Raw genomic sequence first — 27,598 nt, 5'->3', positions numbered from 1 at the left:
TCAAAATAGATCCCAAGTTTTACCTCTTATTTTTTCTTTTATTGCTCTCTTCCTTCTTCAAGCCGCCGGTGGTGGTATCAGGCTCACTGCAGTCATCCTCTAGCTGGTTTTGCTGCCTCTGACCAACGGCATGGTTTTATTTTGTTTTTGTTCAAGATTTACTTATTCAGAGAAAGAGCGAATAAGCAGGAGAAGGAACAGGAGGAGAGGGAGAGAATCTCAAGCAGAATCCCCACCGAGCATGGAGCCCCATGTGAGCCTCGGTGTCATGACCTTGAGATCATAGCTTGAGCGAAACCAAGAGTCAGATGCTTAACTGACTGTGCCACCCAGGAACCTCCAGTATGGGTTTCATTTTCATTCTAAGGTCATTATGACCCTGCTAAAAAAGCTTCCCTCCTGTTTCTCAAAATTCATGATATGTACTGCCTGTTACCAAATAAGACAGAATCAGTTTTTGATCATTTGTTTTCACAAAAAGTCTTTATTCAGCAGGATTGTCCTAATACTATGAAGCTTGTAGGCGTACCAAATGGAAAATACCTGAAGGTGCTTTAGCAGCTTTGAACCAGTGATGCATAGGAAGCCACTAACCAAAGGTTACAGTTCAACTAGAGACGGGATGCATGGAGGAAGCAGTTCCCAGAGCAAAGTAATGAAAAATAATATATTTTATCCTTTATAACGGAGCTATTCAGGATATTTATTTAATAGCAAAAAACATTTACCAGTGAGAGGAAGTAGAAAATTCTCTTTCTATTGATCTGTGGTTCCTTCCTGATAGGCAGGTGCCCAAAACTTGAATGGTTATTGCCTCAGTAGATAATGGATACCCAAATACTGAAGATATTTAGTAGATAATGGATTCCCAACTATTCTAGATATTCTTTTTCTCTCTCTGCTCTGAGAGAACATGCACGTGAACTGGGAAGAAGGGAAGAGGGAGAGGGAGAGAGAGACTCTTAAAGCAGGCTCCAGGCTCAGTGTGGAAGCTGATGTGGGGCTGGGTCTCATAACCCTGAGATCATGACCCGAGCTGAAATCAAGAATCAGAGGCCTAGCCAACTGAGCCATCCGGAAGCCCCTGGAGATATTCTCTAACATTGGAATTAAAGGATGTTTCACCTGAGATTTAAGTATTAATATAGAATCAGACAACATACACATTTCCTTCCACTTTACAGTCAAACATTAACACTTACATATGATTACTGTAGAAGCAAGGCATACATCCCACAATTGCTCTCAAGAATCTAAGAATGTGATAGATCAAAAAAGACATCAAGTGGTGCCTGGGACCTCAGTCTGTTAAGTGTCTGCCTTCAGTTAAAGTCATAATCCTGGTGTACGGGGATTGAGCCCTGTGTTGGGCTCCTTGCTCAACGGGGAGTCTTCTTCCCCCTCTGTCCCTCTACCCAGCTTGTGATCTCTCTTGTGTACTGTCTCTCTCTCAAATAAATATGTTAAATCTTAAAAAAAAAAAAACTTCAAAATATAATAAAAATTATGATCATGTATTAGTTTTCTATTGCTGCCATAACAAATTACAGCATACTTAGAGCATAAGCCAAACAAATTTGTTATCTTACAGCTCTGTAGGTCAGAAGTTTGACACAGATCTCACTTGGTTAAAATGAAAGTAATGACAAGGCTGCATTTCTTTCTGGAAGCTCTAGGGGAGAACTCGGTAATATAGACATCGTGAATATGCTCCTTGATACCCAACAGAAAAGAACTCCAGAGATATTGGCCACAAATATATATGGAGTTTTAATAAAGCTGGCTCTGCACTGTTTGTTTTATAGACTATAATAACACCATCAATGTAATTTAATAAGTTCTTATATTTTCAATGACTGGGTTCAGAATAATCAACCAGCTACCATCTCTGCCCTCCGTGGGTCTATGTACTGAGGGAAATACAGACAATTAAATGAAGACCATTGCACAGTAGAGTAAAGCCTGTACTAGAAGTAAGAAGTAAGAAGCAAGGGGAACACTGATTAGGAAAACATAATGAGGACTGGGATTTTTTCCAAAGAAAACAGTATTACTAAAGAGTAAGGGAAATGATATGCCAGATAGAGGAGGATCTGGAAAGTGTCAAAGGTGATGGTTGTGTTTCTTCAACTGGAAATGAATTGTTAGTGTAGAAACTACATGTTAAGGCGAGGAGCATGCAAGTGCATGTTGAGGCATAGATTAAACTAGTGTTAGGATTAAGGCTTATTTTTTTGTAAAATATATGCAACTACTAGGTAATCATATTTGTCAACATAATGATTCCACTCAAATACGGCCTATTTTTCTTGTCCCCAGTTCTGGGCTGCAAAGTTAATCAGCTAAGTACCAACACCGTAAGATATAATTAACACGCTATAGGACAACGTAAAATGTTACTTTTATCTCCAAGTTACATATGGAACTTATAATGAATCAAGTAGACTTAATGGCTTCAACTATATTATCTATTCCTTCATTCATTCTTCAAATAGAGAAAGACGCTATCTTTCTCACTTCCCTTTGGGATATACCAAATGACCTACCATAAAGGAAACTGTGATGGCACCTGGGGGGCTCAGTCTGTTGAGTGTCTGACTCTTGATTTCAGCTCAGGTCGTGATCTCAGGGACCTGGGATCGAGCCCCAGTTTGGGAGTTTTCTTGGCATTCTCTCCCTCTCCCGCTGTCCCTCCCCCTGCTCATGTGCTCGCTTTCTCTCAATTTCTCAAATAAATAAATCTTAAAAAACAAAACAAAACAAAAAGATAGCTGTGAAAAAACTTAGGGTGGGGAAAATGCATATAAAATCCTTAACGCAGGGCTGCCTGGGTGGCTCAGTGGGTTAAAGCTTCTGCCTTGGGCTCGGGTCGTGATCCCAGGGTCCTGGGATTGAGCCCTGCGTGAGGAGCTTGTTGGGGAGCCTGCTTCGCTTCCTTTCTCTCTGCCTGCCTACTTGTGATCTCTGTCTGTCAAAAAAAAAAAAAAAAAAAAAATCCTTAGCACAGAGTTTAGTTCACAGTGGGACAACTTCTTTATACAGTATAAAAGAAATGATTAATGATTTGCTTATTTCTTGTTGTAGGATGGAAATAGGTAAATATTAGGAGTCTAACCAGACATGGATTCACATTAGAATACTAGATCAACCATTTATTTCTGTATGACCTTGGCCAATTCTGGCATTCCTTTTAAGTCTCAATTTTCTCATTTTTAAATGGGAATGATTGTATTGATTTTGCAGAACTAGTTTGAGATTTATAATTTAGATAAACACATGATAAAATATATTGTTCCATTTAATTCATTTCAATTCAAATGTCAATATGTGGCAGATTTTTAAAAACTAACCATTTAGCAAATTTAAATTTATTTCCTCTCAATTCTTTTCAGTTCAATCATCAGCAGTATCAAACTTAATCATTTAAATGGATGATAGGCAAGACTTTATAAGAGGTTATTGCAGTCTTTTCAGATGCTTGCTTTCAGGATGATGGATTATCACTACATAGAGGTTAAAATGAATGATGGAAGAAAGTTGGCTCCCTGTGGGAGTTTCCAAGAAACTGTAAGAATGTACATGGGACTGGGTTCATTCAATACTAAAAATACATTAATACCTGTTAATATATCTTCTTCTTTTCCCATTTGATGGACCATTTATTTTATATAGGTTTTCATTTATTCATTAAAGTGGTACGCACCATTAGCTTGGACTTCTAAATAGACAGTAAGATAATAAGCTACCTGCCAACCATCTCTGGAGTCCTCCCACGCATACTCAAAATTCGGTTAGCTGAATTTCATATTCTACATAGGGTCTTTGGATTATGCACACATTATATTATTGTCCTTTGTTCAATTCTCATAGTCTCCATTGATGAAAGGAAATCCTGAAGAACGTACAAGAATAGCTTGTTCAGTTAGGTGTGTTTCCCCTCCAACTTGTGCTTATTTGGGCTCTAAACATTCTATTGGTATCCTTTGTATTTGAAATCATAAAATGTTCCACAAAAGTTTTACTGAAGAAAGGTATTTTTTAATAATATGTGAAGCTTGTTTTAAATAAGAGAAGTAATATGAGTCCATTTGGGGACTTTTGCAAATTGCAGATATCCACTCATCGTACCCCATTGGTATTACTCTTAAATAGTTTACTATATATTATTTTCAAATAATTTTATATTATGGATAGGTAGTAGTGTAACTTGTACTTTACATTTTTATTCTTGTTCAGAATACATGTTGCCTTAGCAAGACAAAACCAAATCAGCAAGTACACCATTAACAACAAACTCCTTTTGGAGAGTGTCATTCTACATTCCATTCCCCTGTAAAGGAAACCACAGTCAGACAGTTGTTAATTAAGTCTGTGAAGGCAAATTTTATTCAGGACTATTGCAACAGGGGAAAAGAGACCCCAGTGTAGACCTGGGCTGAATTTTGAATATAACAAGAACAGTGGGAATGTACAGCCAAGGAGCAGGGGCGTTGGTGGATGAAAAATTACTGAGAGAAGACATTAAGTCTAGGGGAACTTTGGCTGAACTGACCTAACAGGATTCCTGCTGAAGGCAGGCCAAGGTGATCACAAACTAAGGGTGGGCACTGAGGAATTTTGATCAGATGTGGAAGAGGATCAGATATCAAGGCAGGGAGTTGAGGGGATTCTTACTAAAATGACCCGACAAGTTTCTTACTAAAACTGGATTCTACAAGGAAATGCACAGATGGGCCTAGGAGACATTTCATGAACCTGATTGAAGTTCAGTCAAGCAAAGAATCTTTGTCATCCCGAAGAGATAAAAATCAAAGTAAGAATAGAATACAAATATAATGTGGCAACTGTCTATTGTTGCTAGTATTACTACATTATTGAGAGCTCTGTGTCAGTTACCTATATGTTAAGTGCTTTACTGAAATATTTTATTCTCCAACCAGTTCTACATAGTCAGTAGAATTATCTTCACAATTTTATAGTTAGGAAACCATGTCAAGGTGTGAAATCATTTGCCTAATGCCACATAGCTAGTATGAGTAAGAATAGTCTGATGTTAGACTTAATAGTCTTGTATTCCTATTATATTGGGTAATTAAGATTGTTATACCAAATATGATCAACTCTTTCTTAGGTTTATCTCTAAATTGAAATCTTTCCTGACAAGTGGTAATCAAATGTTCTGAAGTAGAGGGAGTATAGGTTTGGGGGCACATAAGGGAGGTTGTTGACTCTACAATACTGTTCTTGTGCCTGACTCATACTAGAGTGAGCTTTGGTGGTCAACTGGAGTAATGGTATTAAAAGAGAACATGAAGGGAAACAGTGAGGGTAAGGGGAAAGTAAGGGTACTCTGACTTTCAATAGTCACTTCTCAGAAATCTGTTTTGAGCAGAGTTCTATGTTAATCTTCCTTTTGTTATAGCCCTTGACAATTTGCAAAGAATTTTCATATATATGACCTTATTTAATCCCTGTAATAAAGCTCTAAAGAAAGTACAGTGCTTCCCCAATTACTAAAAAGAAAATGATGTTCAGAGAATTAAATCACATTGTCTGTGGGCAGAATAAGGAAACGTCCATTTATCCCGCACATATTTAATTTAGCACCAACTAAGTGCTGGACACTGTGTTAAGATGTTGAAAGAGTTTCCTTATAACTGAGGACATAAAGTCTTATTAGAATCCTAGGAATATCATTCAGATTGTTTCATCATGAACTCAGTTATACTCTTGTTTTTTTTCAGAACTATGTATAACAATTTCATTTTAGTTAAATTGTGACATTACTGCCATCCCTCCCACACTCCCAAGGACTTCATAACAGGGTGAACTCTTCTGAGTTTGGGGGGAAAAATCAGATGGTATTAGCTGAGCATTACCTTAAAATTCTTTGAGAGGTGTTCTGACTTTGGAGGTTTGGGAGAAGTTAGAGGTGTATACATACTTTCAATTGTGTGGTAACTACCACAGTAAACTGTGGATTTTCCCTTTAGGTCCCAATTGTGTAGCCTAGCAACCACAATAATGTCAGTATATAACTTCCTCGTGTGTAGGCAATTTTTGTTAATACTAGTGGCTGAGTGCAAATCATGACTCTATGGGTACCAAACACTTAAAGTCAAAAGAAGTATATGTCTTTAAGTCTGAAGTTCACCATCTGAAAATGGGATCAGCTAAATAATGTATCAAAAAAACTCCTGGGTAATTAGTGGAGAGTTTGACCGTGTCATCTTTCTTCAATTTTCTACTACTTTTCTACTAGTCATTTTTTCTACTCCTGTTAGGTGATTTAAATTCTGAGCTTCCCTTTCTTTCTTTAAAAAAAAAAAAAAAAAAAAAAAAATGCCCTCTTTGTTCTCTGTCTTTTGTTCTCTCTCCAGGACAACATTCATCTGGGTTCCTGTTTGTTCCATTGGAGAGCCTTGGTAGAAGATCAGATGGGGGTAGGAAGATGACGTTGGCTTACTATTTTATTACAGAAAAAATGTCTGGTTTTGTTTTTGTTTTTTGTTTTTTTGTTTTTTTAATGTCCTGGGACCCTGAAAAGCAACTTCTAAAATCTTGGACTTTTCGTGAGAGTATCTTTGCTGTTCATGGTGAGCCCCTGGGACCACTACCTGGGTTTACTTTAACAAAGAAACTCATAGTGAGCTCCTAGATACAAAATCAGGTTGGAGGGTGGCGGTCTTTGAGTCCAGTGATATCAGTCCAACCTCCTGACCTTCATGGAGGCTCAGAGGATTGAAGGTAGAGTTCAGTCATGTGGCCAGTGATTCAATAAATGATGTCTGTGGAATGAAAGACTAATGAAAACAGTGAACATGCAAAGTTTGGGTGAGCTTCCTGGTTGGTGAGTACATCATTGTGCCTGGAAGGTGAGGAGTCCTGACTTTGTAAGAGAAGACTTGGTAGCTCCATATGTAGGACTCTTCCAGACCTCTCACTGTACATCTCTTTTTTTGTCTGGTCCTTGTTTGGATCCTTTTTGCAAAACTGTAGTCGTAAGTAGAATGTTTCCTGACTTTGAGTCTTTCTAGTGAATTACCAAACATAAGGGGTAGTGGAACCACCACCCTCCTCCTCTCCACCCGCCTATTTGTAACCTACTTGTCAGATGTGTGGGTCACCTGGGAACATCAGAACTTGTGGCTGAGGTATGATGTGATGGTAGTCTTGTTGGGGATGGTGCTTTCAACCTATAGATTCTTCCCTAACTCTGGAGAGTAAGTGGTAAAATGGCATTGAAGTATGGTGGCTTCTTAAATATAGGTCTTTGCCCAAGTATGCATACATCATTTCACTCTTTTCTTCAGGTCTATCCCTAGTTTGTGTATGCTTTTGCATTTGAAGATCAACATACTGACTTATTTTGGACTATCTTAAAGCCAACAGAACCTCTTTAACCAATGCTATGGGTTGAATTATGATCTCCAAATGTATATGTTGAAGCTCTCACCCCCAGTACCTCAGAATGCTACTGTTTCTGCATACAGGGCCTTTAAATAGGTGATTAAGTTAAAATGAAGCCATTAGGTTGGGCCCCAACCCAATCTGAATGGTGCCCTTATAGGAAGAGGAAATTTGGACACACAAAGAGACACCACCAGGGATGCTGACACATAGATGAATGTCATGTGAGCACAAAGCAAAGAAGGCAACCCTCTGCAAGCCAGAGAGAGAGGTCTCAGAAGAAACCTGACCTGTCACCTTCTTAGTCTGGGACTTCTGGCCTCTAGAACTTGAGAAAATTAATTTTTATTGTGTATATCACCCATCTGTGGTATTTTGTTAGGGCATCCCTGGCGAATTAATACAATCATATGTACAGAAAAGCAGGAAATGCTTAAGAATGTGTATATTTATGTTTAGCCCCTAACTAATGATTGACTAACACAATTGTAGAAAGCCCATTTCTTTTGGGTTTGAGACAACATAAATTCTAAGGCATGATTTATCACCATGCTTCCATATAGGTTCATGTTGAAGCTGGGCTGTTCCCTGAAATTGTACCCTTGCTTGACTTCTCCCCACTTGATCACTGCTTTCTCTTGGGAGCATTTTGTTAGTAAACCACTTCAGTGCAAACCCTAGTTTCATAGTCTGACTTTTGGGTAATCAGCTTCAGGAGAGGGTATTTATTCTGCTGTCTTCCTTCCTGTGAGATCACTGTAGGCTGGCTGGTCCTCTGATCATTATTTACTCCCCGCCTCCACACCTCAAGGTAGCTGGACTGCATTAACTCCCCACTTGCAGGTGTATTAACCTCTCCTTCTAGCTTTCCTTCCTGATCCAATAGTGGCAGCAGCTCTGTTGGTGAAGTTCTAGAGTACAGCTATCTTCTCTGTGGTTTCTTCACCCTGAGCTCACATTATGTCAATAGAAAACTGGAAACATTACAAAGCCTAAGAAAATCATGATATTTATTGGCTCTGATTACACAGTCTTATCTCCTTTTTTTGGTTATGTTTATGTCATAGTTAAGAGGAACTTAGTCATAAAGTAGATAAGCATATGGATTCTAGAGCTTTCTCACCTAAAATTCATTTAACCAGGGGTGTCCAAGGTGCTTTAGGACTCTGTATATCAATATCTTCACCTATAAAATAGGAATAATAATATCTATTTCATAGTGCTTTTTTTCTTAATTTGAGTTAACATGTCTAAAATAGTCATACTGGTAAGTACTCAATAAATGGTAACTTCCTGTGTTGCTATTGCCTGTTCAATATTCTAGAGTATTACAATATTTTTATTATTTTAATAGAGTATTTTGGAGTATTAGAGTATTTGAGTGTTCTTGAAAGTAGTGGTAAGAAAAACTCTCCTCCTTTTAAACTTCTTTCTATGCCCTACAAGTGAAAGTTTGCAACCCACCCAACCCCAGTTCTTCCAGAGCAGAGTCCTCTAGCAATTGATCCAGTATATTCTTGCATTTATTTAACCCAAATTTTTGTGTAAGACAGTGGTCTAGGTGCTAGGAATATATCAGTAAGCAACGCAAAGTATAAGTCAATCATAATACGCATGACACAAGTAAGCCGTGGCAAGGGTACAAGACCACCACTTTTCCATTTGAGAAAGTGACGGGGCTGGGGATTGTGGATTCCCTTTATGTGGGAAGTCAGCCAAGATCTCCAGTTGCAAGTGGCATTTGAGAAAGGCCTTGACAGAAAAGGAAAAGCCAGCCGTAAAAAGGGACAGGATGAAGGACTTTCTAGGCAGAGAAAACTGCAATTGCAATGGCTCTGGCATAGGAAGAAATTTGTCAGGAAAAAAAGAATAAAGTAACAAGATGATAAGAAAGAAGTAAACTTCAGAGATCCCTGACCCACATAGGAGAGTTCTCTCGGGATGTTCCTTATATACAAATAAAGCAATTCAGTTTCTATGAAAACAATAGCAAACAAAAGTCGTCCTACCATGAAACTGTTAGAAATTTTCCTCCAGTGCTCCCTATGTTAAAAAAAATGAGCTGATGAGATTACTGAGTGAGAGAGCTACCCACATAACCTGAAGGACAGATTCACTTACCAATATCTAGAATTTCAGATACTTGTATGCCTTTGTTTAGAATATTTCTGAGTTCTCACTAAGACCAGAGAAGCCCAGGGAAGCCAAAAAGAAAAGTAAAATGTCAAATATCTGTTCACATTTGCCCTGAAATAACTTCTAGACAGTAACTTTGAAATATATAGCAGCTCATTCAATCCACATTCCTTCTCAGATCTGTGTTCCTTTCCACTTTTGTACAGATGAATTTAAAATTTTCCCAGATAAGATTTGGCGTTGAGCTTCTAAATGTTCATCAAAGATAACATTGAAAAATTCAATTATGCTCCCCGTTTTTTTTTTCCTCCAAAAGGAAGAAAACCTTGCCATAATCAGTGGAGCTATTTTTAAATTGCAGGAGGGCAGAAATGAAGGTACAAATTAATGAGCTGATGTCATATTAATGTAGTCTTTTTGATCTTGTAATCATGAGCTCTTTACAAATCATGTTTGGTTTCAAGATTGTGATTCGAGACTCCTGGTTGCAGACATATAATTTAAATACCATTAAAGGAAGCTCCAGATGTTTCAGTGGAAACATTTCTTATATTAAAGAATGAAACTACAGAAGATGATCTTGTCTAAATAGCTGTGTGCCCATGGGCAATTTGCTTTCCCTCTCAAGGCCTTCGGTGCTTTATCTAGATTGGTTGATTTTCATGGCTCTTTCCATTATGACATTGTATGAAAATTGTCTATGATTGATAAGTACAGAAAAATAAGTCATAAAATAAAAGTCTTAGAATAAGGTCAGGTGATAGACCTAGCAGTATTATTAATAATAATACTAAAAAAGAAAGTCTAGGTTACCCATTTCTTTAGGGATGGGGTGGTGTCTGTCATTCCACTTCAGAATTCTTGTTGCCTATATGCTGACGTGCCCACAGAATCCAAACTTCAAACTCTAGGTCTCCATGCTTTGTGATGAGGGTGGACTGGAAGCAGGACATTTATTCATTCTCTGACAACTCTTTCTAACTCTTCAGGATCCCTTGGACTGGGTAGGAAAGTTTTTACAACAAAACATTTTTGCTAAATGTAAAAAAAAAAAAAAATAGGGGAAACAAGGATAGAAAAACAACCCAACAACAAAAAAAATACTTGACATTTTAAAGTGATTTGAAAACAAAACAAAAATCTGAATTATAACAAAACAAGATCAAAATGTGCCGTCAGGAACAGTTCCTAAGAGGCAAAATAACATTTTTAGTTTTGCAAAAATGAATGTTTTTGTTCTTCTCTGAATATTCTTCATTAGGCGGAGGCTATTTATTTATCGAAGGTCAGGAATTTTAACTTAAATGCTAGAACAATTGGATAAAATGTGTAGTGTGATTTCTTCAAGGACCACTCAAGGAATTGTTTCTTGTCTGTGGCTTAAACACTTTCGGTGGTGCTTTTTTGACAGATGTGTGGTTATGAATATTTATAGTATTGCCAAACATGAAAAATATAATGTTTTGTTCCAGTCCTAGAATGGAATGTATATGATGCTTCTGGAAGAAATAGGGAGAAATGGTAAACAATTATTTATCTTTGAGACTGAAGTTCTCGTCTGGATTGACATATAAGGCCATTGAATGGTTTCACAGAGAATAGGTTTATTACGACTTCAGTTATCATTGATAAAAGTCATCTCCAGTAATGAATTCCATTGTTTCACAAGCTCTATTATAAATTTTAGGTGTTCTCTTAATTGTTAACAGAATTCTTAGGTGTCCTAAAAGCTGAACAAGGCACAAGTAACTGAATATGAAATATAAGATCTTATTTTTTTTAAAGACTTTATTTATTTATTAGAGAGAGCAAGAGAGAGAGGGAGAGAGAACATGAGCAGGGGGAGGGGCAGAGGGAGAAGCATACTCCCCGCTGAGCAGGGAGCCCCATGTGAGGCTTGATCCCAGGACCCTGAGATCATGACCTGAGGCAAAACCAAGAGCTGGCCACCTAAGCAAGTGCTTAAAACCACCCAGGCACCCCAATAGGTGATGCTGTTAAAAGACATAGAGTTCCATATCAGGAAGCAGGAATGTGGCTAATGATAGAAGGAAAGAGGAAGAGCCAACACAAGTTTGTGTCATAAAGATGGTCCACTAAGTACAACTGGTTACTGGATCTCATGGTTTCGTCTCTGGGAGAGAGGGGAAGAATGAACACACCAGCCTTTGTCTTCCATCTGCCAGTGATCCAACCATAGGACATGTCCTCCAGGCCCTGCTTCTCAGTTTTGTATTTGTGGAAGTACATTGGGTTTCCCTATGCCCCACACATCAGCATTCACAAAGGAAGGGGTAGGGAGTGACAGGCAAATGGGGCCAGCATGCAGGTTGCACGTGCATGAATCTAGTGGAAGCCTATGTAGAAATGGCTCCAAAAGCAGTAGCCGCTGAGAAAGACAGACTGGTGTTAAGTGAATGAGTTGTTCAATTATATGCAGTAGGCTGTGGTGTTTTAAAATCCACCTAAGACAATAGGTGTGTGTTTTATTTCTAATTCCATTGTCTTTGGAACTATTCAAATAAATCAATCCTTTCTCAACTGTGGATTTTTAGGTCACATACATAAAGGGTTTAGGCTTCTGCAACAGCTTCTGGATTAGACATGCATAAGCAGTTGCAAGTTAAAGTTTGTGTGTTCACATTGACATGGCCATGCTCTCTCACTAATACCACATTTGAATTTGTGAACTCTTGGTTCTCTCATACCTACCCTTCATCTTTTACCTGATGATCCCCATGAGCAATATTTGATAATTGCATGGCAGTCTTGTGTGTATGTGTTAGTGTCATACAATTGTTCAGTTCTTAAACCTCACCACTGAATAATGTGTCCCACTTAGCAATTGTAAGATATTATTTCAAATTAAATGCCTGTCAAATTATCTTTTGTTAGTTATTAAATTAATATAATGTATAGCCTCTATTTCAGATGATATGTAAATATATGCACTATCAAAAAATTAAAATAACTTGAAAAGTAAAGCTGGGGGATTGGGATGAAGGCAACCGGAGTCAGAAAAAATGAAGGCAAAAAACCTTAGCTTGCAAAATTCATGTCTTTTTCTTTACTCCTTCTTTTTCTCTTCTTTTTTGTTTTTCTCCTTCTCCTTCATCCTTTTCTTGTTTCCCTTAGTTAAAGGTGAGTTGAACTCATTATTATTTAGCCACACTTGAAATATACTTTGACGACAAATAAAACAATTTCATTAATAAATATATAATGAAATAACTTGTGGCCATAAAAACAAAACTTCTGAATAGCCCCCAGGCTTTTTTATAGTTCATCCTGAATTTACGATGTGAAACTGTCATAAGAATAACCTTGATTCAAAAAATGCAATTCACAGCTTAATTAAAGTCCTTGCAGCATTGTTACCACATTTCTGGGCATGCTATCGAAGGTAAGGCAAAGAACAATGTTTACCTGAATTTATATGAATGACTTCTTTTAAAGAAACTATTAAAATCAGTTATTGTTTGGGGGCACCTGGGTGGCTCAGTTGGTTAAGCATCTGCCTTCAGCTCAGGTCATGATCCCAGGGTTCTGGGATGGAGCCTTGTGTGGGGCTCCCTTCTCAGCGGGGAGTCTGCTTGTCCCTCTGGCTCTGCTTCTACCCATCCCCTAACTCCTGCTTGTGCTCTCTCTCTCACTCTCTTTCTCTCAATTAAATAAACCAAGTCTTTAAAAAAAAATGGTTATTGTGTGAATTTCAGTAATGAGTTTTGGTCACCTAGGGGAAAATCATTTTGGCAATCTAGGATAGTTGGAGAATGGCTACAACATTATTAATTATTGATTTTTCACCATTGGGATAATTATTGCCTTTAAAGTAACATTTGATGGGAAATACGGAAGAAACTCAACATTATCTGGAATGATCATCAGGAGAATCACATTATCGGTTATTCCTGGAGTCTTAGCAAGGAGCTACATCGTGGCTGAAATCCAGGCAGAATACCTAGTACACATGTGCACACAGCTTCAGTATAATCCCTCCATTATTGGACCTATATCCAATATCTTCTAGTAGTATCAGTTCTAATCATCGTAAACTGTACTCTTATTCTGCTGTTTTTACAGGAAAGCCAAGAAGTAGTTGAAATCTAAGTTTTCCTTATGTTAAAATCAAATCATATGTACTCTCCTATTTTTTGCACTTCCAGGTTACTTTTATGTTGTTTAAAGAAAATATGAATAGAAGCTTTGATAGAGTTCAGAGCATGCCATGGAAAATATGGCACCTTGGTATATTGAATATTTTAAGCTGGAAGAGTTTGAGAAAATGGCTGAAGTAGGAGAGTCACTTTGATCTTTCTACCATTTTCAGCTGAGACAGGTCATAAAAGCCTCCCAAGAGAGATGCTCTCTCTCTCTATACCCAGGGGAAAGGAACATCTTCATCTCCCAAGACAAAGAGATGCCCAGAAGAATCCTAATAAACAGGCCTTACTAAGTTTTCTCCAGTTTATTATGATCATCTCATCACCTGTAACCTATCCTATTCCTCCAGGATTGCAGACTCTAAAAATATTAAGTCCGTTTCTTGCAGTCTTCATTTGCTTGTAAAGGATCTTGTCACATAAACATAAAATACTTTTGTATGCTTTTCTTTTCTTTTCTTTTTTATTAGGTTAGTCACCATACAGTACATCATTAGTTTTTTGTTTTTTTTTTAAATACAATTTTTTTAAGATTATTTATTTATTTATTTGACAGACAGAGATTACAAGTAGGCAGAGAGGCAGGCAGAGAGGCAGGCAGAGAGAGAGAGAGGAGGAAGCAGGCTCCCTGCTGAGCAGAGAGCCTGATGCGGGGTTCGATCCCAGGACTCTGGGATCATGACCTGAGCCGAAGGAAGAAGCTTTAACCCACTGAGCCACCCAGGCGCCCCACATCATTAGTTTTTCATGTAGTGTTCCAAGATTTATTGTTTACATAGAACACCCAGTGCTCCATGCAATATGTGCCCTCCTTAATACCCACCACTGGGCCAACCAATCTACCCACCCTTCTCCCTCTAAAACCCTCATTTTGATTCCTGGTGTCCATAATCTCTCATGGTTTGTCTCCCCCTCTGACTTACCCCCTTTTATTTTCCCCTTCCTTCTAATTTTGTATTCTTTTCTTCTGTTAATCTGTCCCTATCAGTTTTATTTTTAGACCCAGCCAGGGACTCTAGGAAAGTCATTTCCTCACGTGTTGCATCTGTAAAACAATATTTTTGTGAAACCGATGGCTGTTTGTATAAAAAAGATTTTATGGGCAGATGTCAGTGGTATGCTCAACATGCATGCACCTGAATATAATGTCTTCTGGTCACAGTCATTCTGAAACTGAGAGTTTTAGAATGATGTTTATCAGACCACAGAGCCTAGCCTGGAAATCTTACCCTCACCTTTTATGGAAAGAATTTTGAAATGCATGAAATTTGTAAGTCTGACTTGCTCCACATTTAAATCCCCAAACTGTTTTATTCCTATACAATATCTCTCATTTACCCCCTACTAATATATGTGAAGAGTGGAATTATCTATTAGTTTTGACAAAATAAAGTTAAACAGGCTTTAGGAGCAATGTTTCCCTTAAAATTTTACAACTCATTCAACTCAAAATATTTTTTAAAAATGAGAAATAGGTTATTGTGATTGTTCTAAACGTGGAAGTTTTTTTTTATCAAATTTAATATTCATATACTTCTCCCACCTTTAATTTTAACATATGTTTTCTCACTTCAAATGTGTTTCCCCTTTTTTCACCCGAGATTTTTCAGATATTAAAATTTTATTACTTTAATGCAAATATAAAAAAAAGTTTGTCTCGACTTCCTTTTAAAATTAAAAATATCTTCATTTTTAAGTTGTTATTCTATCAGAGATTTAGACTGAACAGAATTATTTTTTGAGCCTTATCAATCCACTAAGATAAACTTTTACAACACCAAATTAGGGTTTTAAAATATTGTGGCAAGACGATGCAACGGAGATGCATTAGTTTTTTTTTTGTTTTGTTTTGTTTTGTTTTGTTTTCCTTTTCTAAATAAGGACAGTAATACTTCAAAGAAATAGGTAAATTGCTGTTACTTTCTTAACAGCAACTACCATAGCAAAATATATGTCTTCAATGCATTTGTCAGGGAAGTAGAAGGAAGGGGAGAGGCAGAGGTAAAAGGAAGAGAGACAAAGAGAGGAACTCTTCCCTCCCAGCCAACAGAGATAGTCCTAATCTCCTAAGAGGTAGTGACAAATAGCAAAGCACTCACTTATTTTCACAGTTTGTCCCTTTCAGTTGGATATGGGGCATCCTGTTTTTTGTTTTTTTCCTTCCCACAACAGAAGGCAAAATTTAGATCTCAGGGGGAAAATCAATGAAAACCCTCTTAATGAGTTTTTTTCCCCCCTCTAACCTATGCAGATAATCCAGTGTTCTTTAGAAATTAAGATTCTGAATTGCATTAGAATTAGGGCCTGATAATGTAGCCTCTATTTGAATTTTAAATCTGCACGTGGTTGCTTGAATTTATTACTAAACTTTAGTTTATAGAAGAGCAGATGGTTCCCTGTGCTCCAGATCAAATACTGTCAACTACTTATTTGATCATGTGCATTGGGTTTTTGATTTAAATAATTGAGCTTTTGCAGTCAGTACTTCTGAAATCTGACCCGCTTCTTGCAGCTTTTCCGATTATGGGGACCATTTCTGGCTCTTGACCAAGGCCTATTAATACCAACTCTTTGAATATAGTTAATCCATGAGTGGAAATTTAAAAGAAAGTTTTCATACTCTCTCAGAATATAGAGTCTCCATCTTGTGTTTCAAATAATCAAGTAGATAGCACTGTGCTTGATTTAAATAAACCATTAACCACAAAGAAGGGAACCTGGACTAATCTGTTTTGTTACGTTGTTCCGTGGTAGATTATTTGTAAAAACGGCCCAATCATTGTTCTCTCTGTATTCATCCCCTTTCCTCTATCACTTTGAAGCTTCTCCTATTAAGAGGGGAAGTGTGTTTCTTTGCCTCTGGAGTCAGGTCTGGTCTTACTACATGTTTTAAGCATTAGAATACTGTATTAGAGACATTTTGATAATTTGAGCCCAGTGATTTATCCCAGCCAAGACTAGCTAAACGAGCTACTTGAAATTTGCAGGAACACTACACGAGAACAGTATAGGTGAGCACAGTCCAAATTGCCACTCCACAAAAATGAAAGCTAAATAAATTATTTTAAGACATTAAGCTCTTGTGCTATTGGTTATATAACAAAAGTTAACTCACAGAATTTCTACTTTATTTTCCACTGAGCATTGTTTCCCATACAGTTTATACGTTCAAATATGGGTTAAAACCCACTTTTTTCTTTTTTAACTTGATAAATTTCCTTAGCCCTGGTGTGCCTCCAGTCCTTTATTCAGTCAAGATATATCTAACTAAGCTTCTGTTGTATGCTGGTCATTTGAAAGGCATTTTGGATAGAATGGTCACCAAGGCAAAAGCCTCTCTTTAGGGAATTTTCATTCTAGGAAGATAGTAATATCCATCTCTTAGGATTACTATGAAGAGTAAATTAGGTGTTGAATATATAACACAGAAGCACATAAATGCCAGTTGCACCAACTCCTACTACGCCTCAGCCTCTTTGAGGTAGAAAGGACACATTCCCTAAGAAGTGATCTCTGATACAGCTCTAGAACAAACTCAGCTATTGAGCTGGTAAGAGTAGTCAGAGAGTGAGATCTTGAGTCTACCATTATCATCTGTTGTTTAACAGTAATGTAGAGCTACTACTTCTAAAATGTTTTTATTAGTATAAGTCATGTCTCTTGTTCTCATTTGTCTTACATTATATATATCTATATATATACACACATTATATATTTACTTTCAATTTCTGAATCTGTACAATCACTGTCACTTCTAGCTAATATTAATATTCTTAAAAATATTCTTAAAAACTGAATCAAAAGCATAAAACTGTAGTTAAGTTGTTCTCGATATATTTTTCTTCAAGATGCCTAAAGGCATGTGACATGGACCCCTTTTCTCTAGAGCCGTAGTTGCTTCTATGAAGAATGTTACCAAGGCAATCCCCACGTGATTTTCACAGATTGCTTAAACAGAGAACATCCAGGAACTTTAGATCATTAGTCATTTCATGGGGGGAAGCAGATGGCTTCCTTGGTAGAGGGGTTTTCACTTCCCACAAAATTTGGACACCATTACAGAAGTAAGCATATACGAGTTACCTTCCACCTAGATCTGTAATTCTCCCTTCTCTCATGGTGAATGTATGCATATATGAAATGTATTCCATTAACAGAAGTGAGTCCCAAAAGTGAAGAACCGTCACATTTGTCCAAGCAGTCATCATATATATCTACTAAGAGTGCAGTGGTATAAACAGTGGATGAATGTATCCTGTTATTTTGAAGTACTCTAAAGAAAAAGTATGTATCATATACACATACAGTTTAAACCAGTTTTTTTCATCCTTGGCACTATTGATATTTAGAGCTGGATGATTAGTCATTGTGAAGGGCTGCCCTGTACATTGTAAGACTTCTTTTTAAAAAATGAATATCTTAAAAAAATAATTTATTTTAAAGAGAGAGAGCATGGGAGTGGAGGGAGGGACAGAGGGAGAGGGAGAGAACCTCAAGCAGACTCCATGCCCCATTGTGGACCCCAAGATCATGACCCTAGCTGAAACCAAGAGTTGTTTGCTCAGCCACTAAGGTTCCCCCATTGTAAGACATTTTATAGCACCCCTGACACCCTGATCTTTACCCTCTAGATGCCAGTAACACCCCCCCCCCACCAATTGTAAGACTTAAAAATGTCTCCATATATGTATAAATAGAATATGTGTAGGTATATATGTAATGTATATGTATATATGATTCATAAATTTGGCATAGTGTCTAAAATATAGGTCTACAGCAAGATAATAATGATTATTTTTTTCTTGCTAAACAAAAATATTAATCAGAAGGAGCATTTGGGTAGAGCTGGAAAAGCAGAAGCAAGTGTAGGAATGTGCAGTTCAAGGAGAGTATTATGAACAATGTACAGAGGCACTGAAGTCCATTTTGGAAGTGATTCTAATGTCCACGTTTTTTTCTGTTTGTGTCTAGTAATGAATCTTTAAAATATGTCTTATGCTTGATATACTTATTTAACCTTGTTTCTTTTCATTCCCTTTGCTTCCAATCGGTTATTAGACCATTTGGTATTACAACTAATCATACAACTCAGGAGTTAAAGTGATTGCATTTCACCTGGAATAGGACAAAAACCCATAGTAGTGAAAGTGTAAGTAGACCAAAGCTTAATTTTAAGATGAGATTTCTCTGTTCTTCATAATGTACAGTATGTTTCTCTGAGTCTGAGTGACTCTGAAAGTGTAGATGCCATTAAAGGGACTGAGGAAGGCATGAGAAGGAATTGGCCTTGGGGAAGTGATGATGAACTTGGTATCAGACAGGCTGAGTTCATACATTAAGTCACATATGGGAGGCTGTGCACCGTTGGCCCTAGGTCCTCATCTCACTTTTAGGGAAGTAGGAAGACTGTAGTTGTTGGTAGTGAGAATATGTTGCTGTTTCCTGTCCTTGATCTCTTTATTGACTGCCAGTAAATGATATAAAAGAACACTTACATGAAGAAGACTCAGTAGCTGATATCAGATATATAAAATGAGCCTAAAGTTTTATACTTCGTGTGTGTGTATACATACATATACATATATACATATATATTTTCATGCATATTTGCATACATTTACATATATAGAGAAAATACCCTCTATGTATACATATGTACATATATTCTTTCTTTTTTAAAAAGATTTTCTTTATTTATTTGACAGAGAGAGACACAGAAAGAGAGGGACTACAGCACGGGGAGTGGGAGAGGGAGAAGCAGGCTTCCCACTGATCAGGGAGCCTGATGCGGGGCTCGATCTCAGGACCCTGGGATCACGACCAGAGCTAAAGGCAGATGCTTAACAACTAGCCACCTAGGTACCCCATACATATATTCTTATACTTTGCCAAACATAGTACCACGTAAAATGACACTATAAATCAATGTCTAGAATATATATCAAAAGAAAACTTTATATTTGTACATTCATAATGTATTGATTATTATACAGAAGAAATGTGGATTACATTTCAAATTTCAATTGGATTTCCCAAAGCTCAGAGAAAGAGAAATTATTTTCTCTAGTAGACTAAAATCCTCTTGAAGTCAAGGCTTCTTCATGAGTCCTGTTTTATTGTCTTCATAGCATCTATGCTTTTCACAGGCTTGTTGATGTTGGTTGGATTAATATAATTCCTCAGTTTAGATAGACCTAATTTAGAATGTCAACCACAGCTACTCCAGTGCTGCTATTATTTAACCTCCCTGATTCTCAGTTTGCCTTTCCTTATATGAATTGGTGATAATTTTTGTTCTCAAAATTTCTTTAGAAGAATTAAATTAAGTAACAAATTCATAAAGAACATTTGGTGAAACATCAGTTTCAGTGTAGGTGCAAGATACAGGTTTCTCCCTGTCTCCTCTACCTTCATTGCCCTGAGAAGTATAAATCAATGTCCAATGATGAACAGGAATAGAGAAAATTGTATTTTCACATAAGCAAGTTTCTGATAATTTATTATAACTTAGGGACAATTTTTTTGGTGGAAACACATTTCAAATTATAATTTGACTTCATATAGCCTGGGAACTCCAAACACATCATAAACCACAAAAACAAATATTTACAAAGAGAGATGCACAAGAACATTTCCATTACAACTGCATTTCCCCAGGGAACTCACCTGACCTGGAAAGGTTTCTAAAATAAAATAAAATATGTGAATTTTCTCCTGAAGGCATCAGAGTAAACATTTCCAAAATGCTTCACTGTGAGAAATAAAATCTAGTCCTTTGGTGCTTTCCGGGCACACACCATCTTGTGGTCAGGCCACTTCAGTAGGCATAAAGACTTACTGCTCACTTATGGAGAACTCATTTCATAAAATGAGGCCCAGGAAACAACTAAAAGAAACCAATCCTAATTTTTGTCAACTTTTGCCTTGTTGTACCTTTGGATTTCTGTTTTCTTATCTTATTCTTCTAGGGTTCTTTTTTTAAAAAATCCATTAATTAAGTACCTGATTGTTATGGTAAATATTTCTATAATAATGAACTCAAACTGGCTTTTTTGGACTTCACTATCATGATCTCTACTCTGACTCCTTTGACATACACATACCTCTGTGTTTATAACAGGCTGTGTTTCTTTTACATTATGGCTAGTCTGCATATTTGTCAAATAGTAGCTTACCCATTTCTGCTAGGTTGGGGGAATATTCTCAAATTGCTTCTTGGCCATTTTGTCTTTATAATATTTAAATGTAGCAATTGAATATCTAAACCGTAATCATTTGTTTTAGTTCTGTATTAGTTTTGCGGCATAGGTCTTACTGAAAGCACACAATAACAAAGAGGTAGCTATGATTTGCATGGTTTAAGAGTTATAAAGCAGAAAAATTTGGGTTGAAGGAAGCCAAGTAACCTACACATTCACAAAGTTGACAAGAGAGGGTTGCCTGGCTCCACTGTTTGCAATCCCACCATGCCTACCTTATGAAGAAAAAGAGCAAAGCAAAACCTGGTGGATAGGATGCATAACTGAATTTAGAAAACTTTGCTGACTGTTAATTCTAGGTTCCATTAAGAATGATGAGAAAGAAATGTCTTTAAATTCCCATCAAGTTTAAAATCTATATGTACAGCTGCATGGTGACAGCAGTCTTCATTTTCATTTACTTTTATTTAGGTCCATCTCAAAGGGTTCTGACATGAAAATAAATTCTCTAAAATTAAGCTGTGGCGAAGTATTGAAATATAAATGAAGACACATTGGAAAAGAAATGGAAGCACAAAATTGATTTGTGCAGTTCAGTATTTGGGTTCCCTTCATTAATTGTTCTGTCTACTCTTGTTTTTCATGGTTTGTCCCACATAGAAAGCTTTTCAGAATGTGCCTCGACAAAGATGGTACTTTTAGTACAGACCTATTCAATCCATAATAATGTGTCTCAAAATCAATCCTGGAGGAAGAGAATTGCAGAGGGATGAGCAAGTCTAATGAAGGTGCTCTCAGCCTGATGGGAGAAGAGGATGGGAATAAAGTCAGGTGCATTCAGCATCAGAACAATGAATTAGTGTGAAAGAGACAGATTTTTTTTTTTTTCTGTGATCTTCAACACGGTATTGTGTGTGAGTAACTAGGTCCAATACAGGCATGAGAAGCCATAAATGCAAACTGAATACCAATGAAAAATGTGAACCTGGAATGAGAGAGACACCAACAAGTGTGGTCTGATAAACTCTGTAGAAACTGCCAGTATACTCATCTCTCTCAAGTTCACATTTCTTGGGTGGAATTCCACTGACAGCATGCCGCTGAGACTCTTTCAACATTGCTGACAGTGCATTTATGATCCTGACATTGTCCACGTGTCCTTATTCAGTTTTCACACAGTCCTCCTTAAACTTTATGCTGCCGCACAATTGATCGGCTTAAAGTTTCCCAAATGCATTTTCTTTTTCTGATGTTGTCATTTTTGCCTATGCTGCTTTCTCTGCCTTAAATTTGTGTCTCCTACCTACCCTGTCTCTGCCTTCCAGGGTCAGTCAAAAATTTCTTCTACTGTGAAACCTTCCTGATATTCATTCAGGCAGATAGAAAGACTTAAATACTGTGCTCCCAAGATGCCTTGTATTAAATTTCCCATTTAGACAGAAATGGAATTACACTGTATCTGACTATCCTCTGACTCTGTTCGGTTTACATCTGCCATATATCTACCAAGAGCGTATCTGACACGCTTGAAATAAATCTACATATTTTTCTACCTCCTCAGGTTATAGGTTAGTGTCAGCCAACACTGTGGCAACACTTTCCTTCCTTCTGTGGCAGACATCACTAACCTGTTTCAGCAAATTTATGTTGTCACAGGAGACGGGGCTTCTTCAACTTTCATATTTAGCACTCGGGACTATCTATACATCACAAATGACCTACCAGTTAAGGCTAAAATTACAATTTTATTTTATTTTTTAAAAATATTTGTATTTATTTATTTGGCAGACAGAGATCACATGTAGGCAGAGAGGCAGGCAGAGAGAGAGGAAGGGAAGCAGGCTCCCTGCTGAGCAGAGAGCCCGATGCGGGACTTGATCCCAGGGCCCTGGGGCCATGACCCGAGCCGAAGGCAGAGGCTTTAACCCACTGAGCTACCCAGGTGCCCCTAAAATTACAATTTTAATATTAACATATATTTAATATTTACTATGTCTTCAGGTTACTATGTGTAAAGCTCTTTGCTACACTGAGTTCAGAAAAATGCCAAACACAATTTTGATTCAATTGTGTGGTTGATGGGATTATTATTTAATCACTATGTGATCAGTATATCTTTCCTGACGTTCTTTTTTACTTCTGTTCTTCTGACATGTCCCACAACACAACGTTTCCTAAAGAGCTGTGTCCTAAAGGCATCTCCATCACCTGCAAAATGGAAACTTGCAAACATGTTGCAGATATGAGACATTATATTTTTCCTATTAATTGACTTACTAAATGTATTGAATCTTCCTTCCAAGACCAGCGGGGAGACCATGGAGTTGCCAGAACATCATAGCAGTGAACGGCCTTCTAAAACAATGGGAATATGTTCAACTGACTGACTTCCTCATTTCTGTGGGTGCTATATGCATGCTAACTAAAAGTTTAGTACATGCCTAGACAGTAATCAAAACTCTTCTCCAGGCCCATTTCTAAAGAAGTGTTCTACCTAGCCAGCCTTAAGGTGATGTCTCTAAATTTCCTCATTTTAGAGTATATGTTTGTAAGACCTGTGCATGTGGCCTATAAAAAGGACTCTTCTGCTTATGGACAATCTTGATGTGGGATTGGAATGCATTGCTTATCCCTAGACCACATGAATTTTTTATTTCCACTCCGGGGAGGTATTTATCCATGACTCCATGTCTGTCCTGTTTTATGATGGCTAGCAACCACCAAATAGCTAAGAACTTCATTTGTGCTCAAATAATGACCAACAATAAGAGCCCTCCAGAGAACTGATTTTGAGTATAATATAAGTCCATCGCTTGTACTAATCAGTGAACCAATGATTCCTGCAATTCCCTGTGGTGTTTTAAAGACCAGGAAAAAAGATTACATTTACCACAGATGAAGTATAAAATCTCTTGGAAGCTGCACCTTGTGGAAAGTGGAGAGGTTTTTTTGGTTTTTGGTTTTTCTTAAAAAGAAGATGTTCTAAAAATCTGAATTAATAAGATTGCCCATCTCAGTGGAGTAAAATCACTGGATAAATATCCAGACTGTGATCCCAAATATTTTGTATTTTTACATAAAAAATGCATAATTATTTTACCAATAAAGAAAATGTAATGTAGAGAAATATATTTCTGAAAATTTGAATGTTATATTGAATTTCGTATGAACTTAGGAGGGAGTGTGAGTATATTCTTTGAAAAACATGGTTTTACTTTTGGCCCATTATGATCGTGTTTTCCATTGACATGTTTTCTGAAACTGTTTAAATATGCAGTAGTTAGAAGGTACAATCTGTTGCCAGGAGGAAAGTGCAATTATTAGACAATAATGCAGAGACACAAAATTCAGAATATGATGCACAAAGGTTCTTCTCTCTTTGGATCCCCAGTGGGACCATCTGGACACCAGTTTATCTGATGCTTACAAATTCCCTTTCGCCAGGGCTGCCTCTCTTGGTTCTTCCTAATTCTTTCCTACTCTATCCAACATAGACATGCTTCTTGGTTCCCCTCACCTCACCCCTCTGCCTTTTCTGTCACTTTCTTCCATCTGATTTTCTCCCTTGATAGAGTTGAGAAGTTTCTATTGGTTCTTCAGTTTCCTTCAACATTATCTCTTTATAAGAAAAACTTTTGGCGGGGTAGGGCACCTGGTTGGCTCAGTGGGTTAAGCCTCTACCTTCAGTTCAGGTCATGATCTCAGGGTCCTGGGATTGAGCCTTACATCAGGCTCTCTGCTCAGCAGGAAGCCTGCTTCCTCTTCTCTCTCTGGCTGCCTCTCTGCCTGCTTGTGATCTCTTAAAATCTTTAAAATAATTTTTTTTTTTTGCAAATATCTGGCCTTTCTTATCGCATGAATCTAATACAAAGATTTCTCTAATCCCAAGCTGTGCATGGTCCCAAAATTGGAGTGAGGGAAGAGGGGAGATAAGGATAGAGAAAAATACAGAAGAACCCAAATTTCTCTATCATGTTTAATAATAGCACTGATTACAGTGCAACTCATTCAGTATGATTGAGAGGCTATAGAACAATTGTTTCTCCCTTATACCAATCATAGTATATTGTTTTCTTTTTTTTTTTTTTTTGGTGATTACAATATATTATTATTTCAGCTACTTGAGAATGTAGTAGTGTTAAGCAGTTACCAAACTAATGTAATATCCTCTTTGATAAAACCAGCAATTTATAAGTACATTGTGTCCAGTAGGCATCTCCCAAACCTTCTGACATAGAAGTTAGGCTCCAATTGAATGTCATCACTTGGGAGCAGTGAGTATAACGTTGATTGATTTCTGGATTGGTCTTTTCCCATGCTCGAGGTTATACAGTAGTCAAGAATAAAGAGGATAGGTACTTGAAATCTTGGAGGTCTGAAGCAATATATTTTTGAGAACAAATGAAATACTTACTTTTTTATTTCAACAGTCATTGAGCCAGACTAGACAAGCAATTAAGTAAAGACCTAAAATAATATTCTTAACAAGTTTTTTATTATAAGTGAATATCTAAAGAAAAAAACAATAAAGCATGTATTAGTCACATTGATTTTTTTTATGCAAGGAGTTGGAAGAGATAAGTGATTAATTTGATTTATTATTTATATTATATTATTTTATATTATATTATATAATATATAATATTATATATTATAATATATTATTTATAATTTATTTATTATTTAATAAGTGATTAATTTGATAAATAAGTGATTTATCTGCATGGATAAAGAAAGTCATCTTCAACAAAAGGTGACAAATTCATGGTTAGCCAGCTTCAAAAATATATATAGAAGCCGACCAGGTATCCAAAACAAAAGAAGATGGCGGTGTTTACTAATTACAGACAATGGGAATAATAGGTTCCAGGGTATAGATACAAGAAATATTAATATGTATTGAGGAAAGTCTAAATTGCTTGAAAATGAAGTACCAAATGGACAGCAGGTGGAGTATTAGGAAATGTGAATTGAAAAAAAAATAATATGATGAGATAGAGGGAGAGAGAAAGACACAAAAAGAGAGAACAGGGAAGGGGGGAAGAGAAGAGAATGGAAATCAGGTGGGAGTCAGAGCAGTATGAACTTTGAGCTTTAGTTCTTATACTGCTGCTGTTGTTGATGATAATGGTGAAGACTGCTCGCTGTAGAACCATTTGCTTAAAGGAATCCTTGATGGAGAAAGAAGAGTGGATTGCTGTGACTGATATTGGGGCGGGGGAGATTGTTAAACCTCTCCTCTGCAACTTGGTCATTTTTTGCCCACACCAACATCACCACGTCACAGACACTCCCACTGACTGTCCCAGAAGCACCTCCTCAGCTATGCTGAACTTCTGCAGGGCACATTTGAAGACACACTCTACAGAGTAAAACCATGTCCAGATTTTCCTTTTCTATTGGGGAAAATAAATTAAGGAAGGAAAAGGGAGAATTTAGAGGACTGAAAAACCCAGTTATTTTGTTAAAGACACCCTAAGGAAAATTATTGATGATCTAAACAGTAAAACTGGTGAGATCAAGGGTAGAAAGAAAAAGGTGGATTGTAAGCAACATGCATGGAATTTGTGATTTTTAGTTTATGTTGGTTAACTTTTTGCATTGGTGGGTAAGAACCGTATAGAAGAATCTAGGCTATCTTTGAGGTTCCTGATTAGTGTTACTAATTTGCTTGCCCTATAAGAACTGGGCATTCCCATTTGCTATTTTTCTGCCAAGAAAAATAAAAATTCACTTACTGAATATAACCAGATTTCCTTATTTTATTTTTTTGGAATATATAAAAATGTTTCTTTGTTTTGAGCAGAAACTATTTACCACAGACTCTAAAAAGATTGCCAGGAGGCATTTGTGTATTTAATGTTCCTTGAGTTCAAATATACTTAATCATAATTAAACTCAGTTGAATGGCTTTTAAAAGAAGTTGGTTGTTACTATGATTGGCAGTTTTCTGTGCCTTTGACAACATCTAATGAAATATGCCTGGGTGGTGTGCAACATTGACATATGCTAAAATTTATCTTCTATGATCTCTAATTAATGTAATGTGATTATGTTGAATCTTCAGTTTTCAGGAAGGCATGCTATTACTTCCCATTATCTCAATAAGAATGATAAATGTTAAAGATTTTCATTAAATATACACAATCTTGGAATTAGTATTCCTTAACTACTTTTCTTTTAAATGGCAATAAGTATTGTTTTGCTGGAGGAAATATACTGAGACAAGTAATTCATCATATTTTTCCTCAAAAGAAGTATTAAATAATTATATAACAGGTGTTTCAAATTCATAAAGAAGAGAAAGAAGATAGTGAGAAACTGATACTGGTAGGCATTATTTTTGGGTCACAAGCCTGTAGCTTGCTGGTCACCACCGGATGACAGCCTTGAATGTTTTGTAGTCACCAGTTTTCTGGTTCTCTTCTGATGGATTGGGAATTAGAACTTAGGATAATTCACCATATTTTCCAGCATTCCAAAAAATACAGAAAAACATTTTTTAAATTAACATATAATGTATTATTTGTTTCAGGAGTATAGGTCTGTGAATCATCAGTCTTACACAATTCATAGCACTCACCGTAGCACATACCCTCCCCAATATCCATCACCAGCCACCCTATCCCTTCCCCTACTTCCCCCAGCAACCCTCATTTTGTTTCCTGAGATTAAGTCTCTTACGGTTTG

Source organism: Martes martes (genome assembly GCF_963455335.1).
Source record: "Martes martes genome assembly, chromosome: 17".
Taxonomy (NCBI): domain Eukaryota; kingdom Metazoa; phylum Chordata; class Mammalia; order Carnivora; family Mustelidae; genus Martes; species Martes martes.
Note: the sequence above shows the minus strand (reverse complement) of the source record.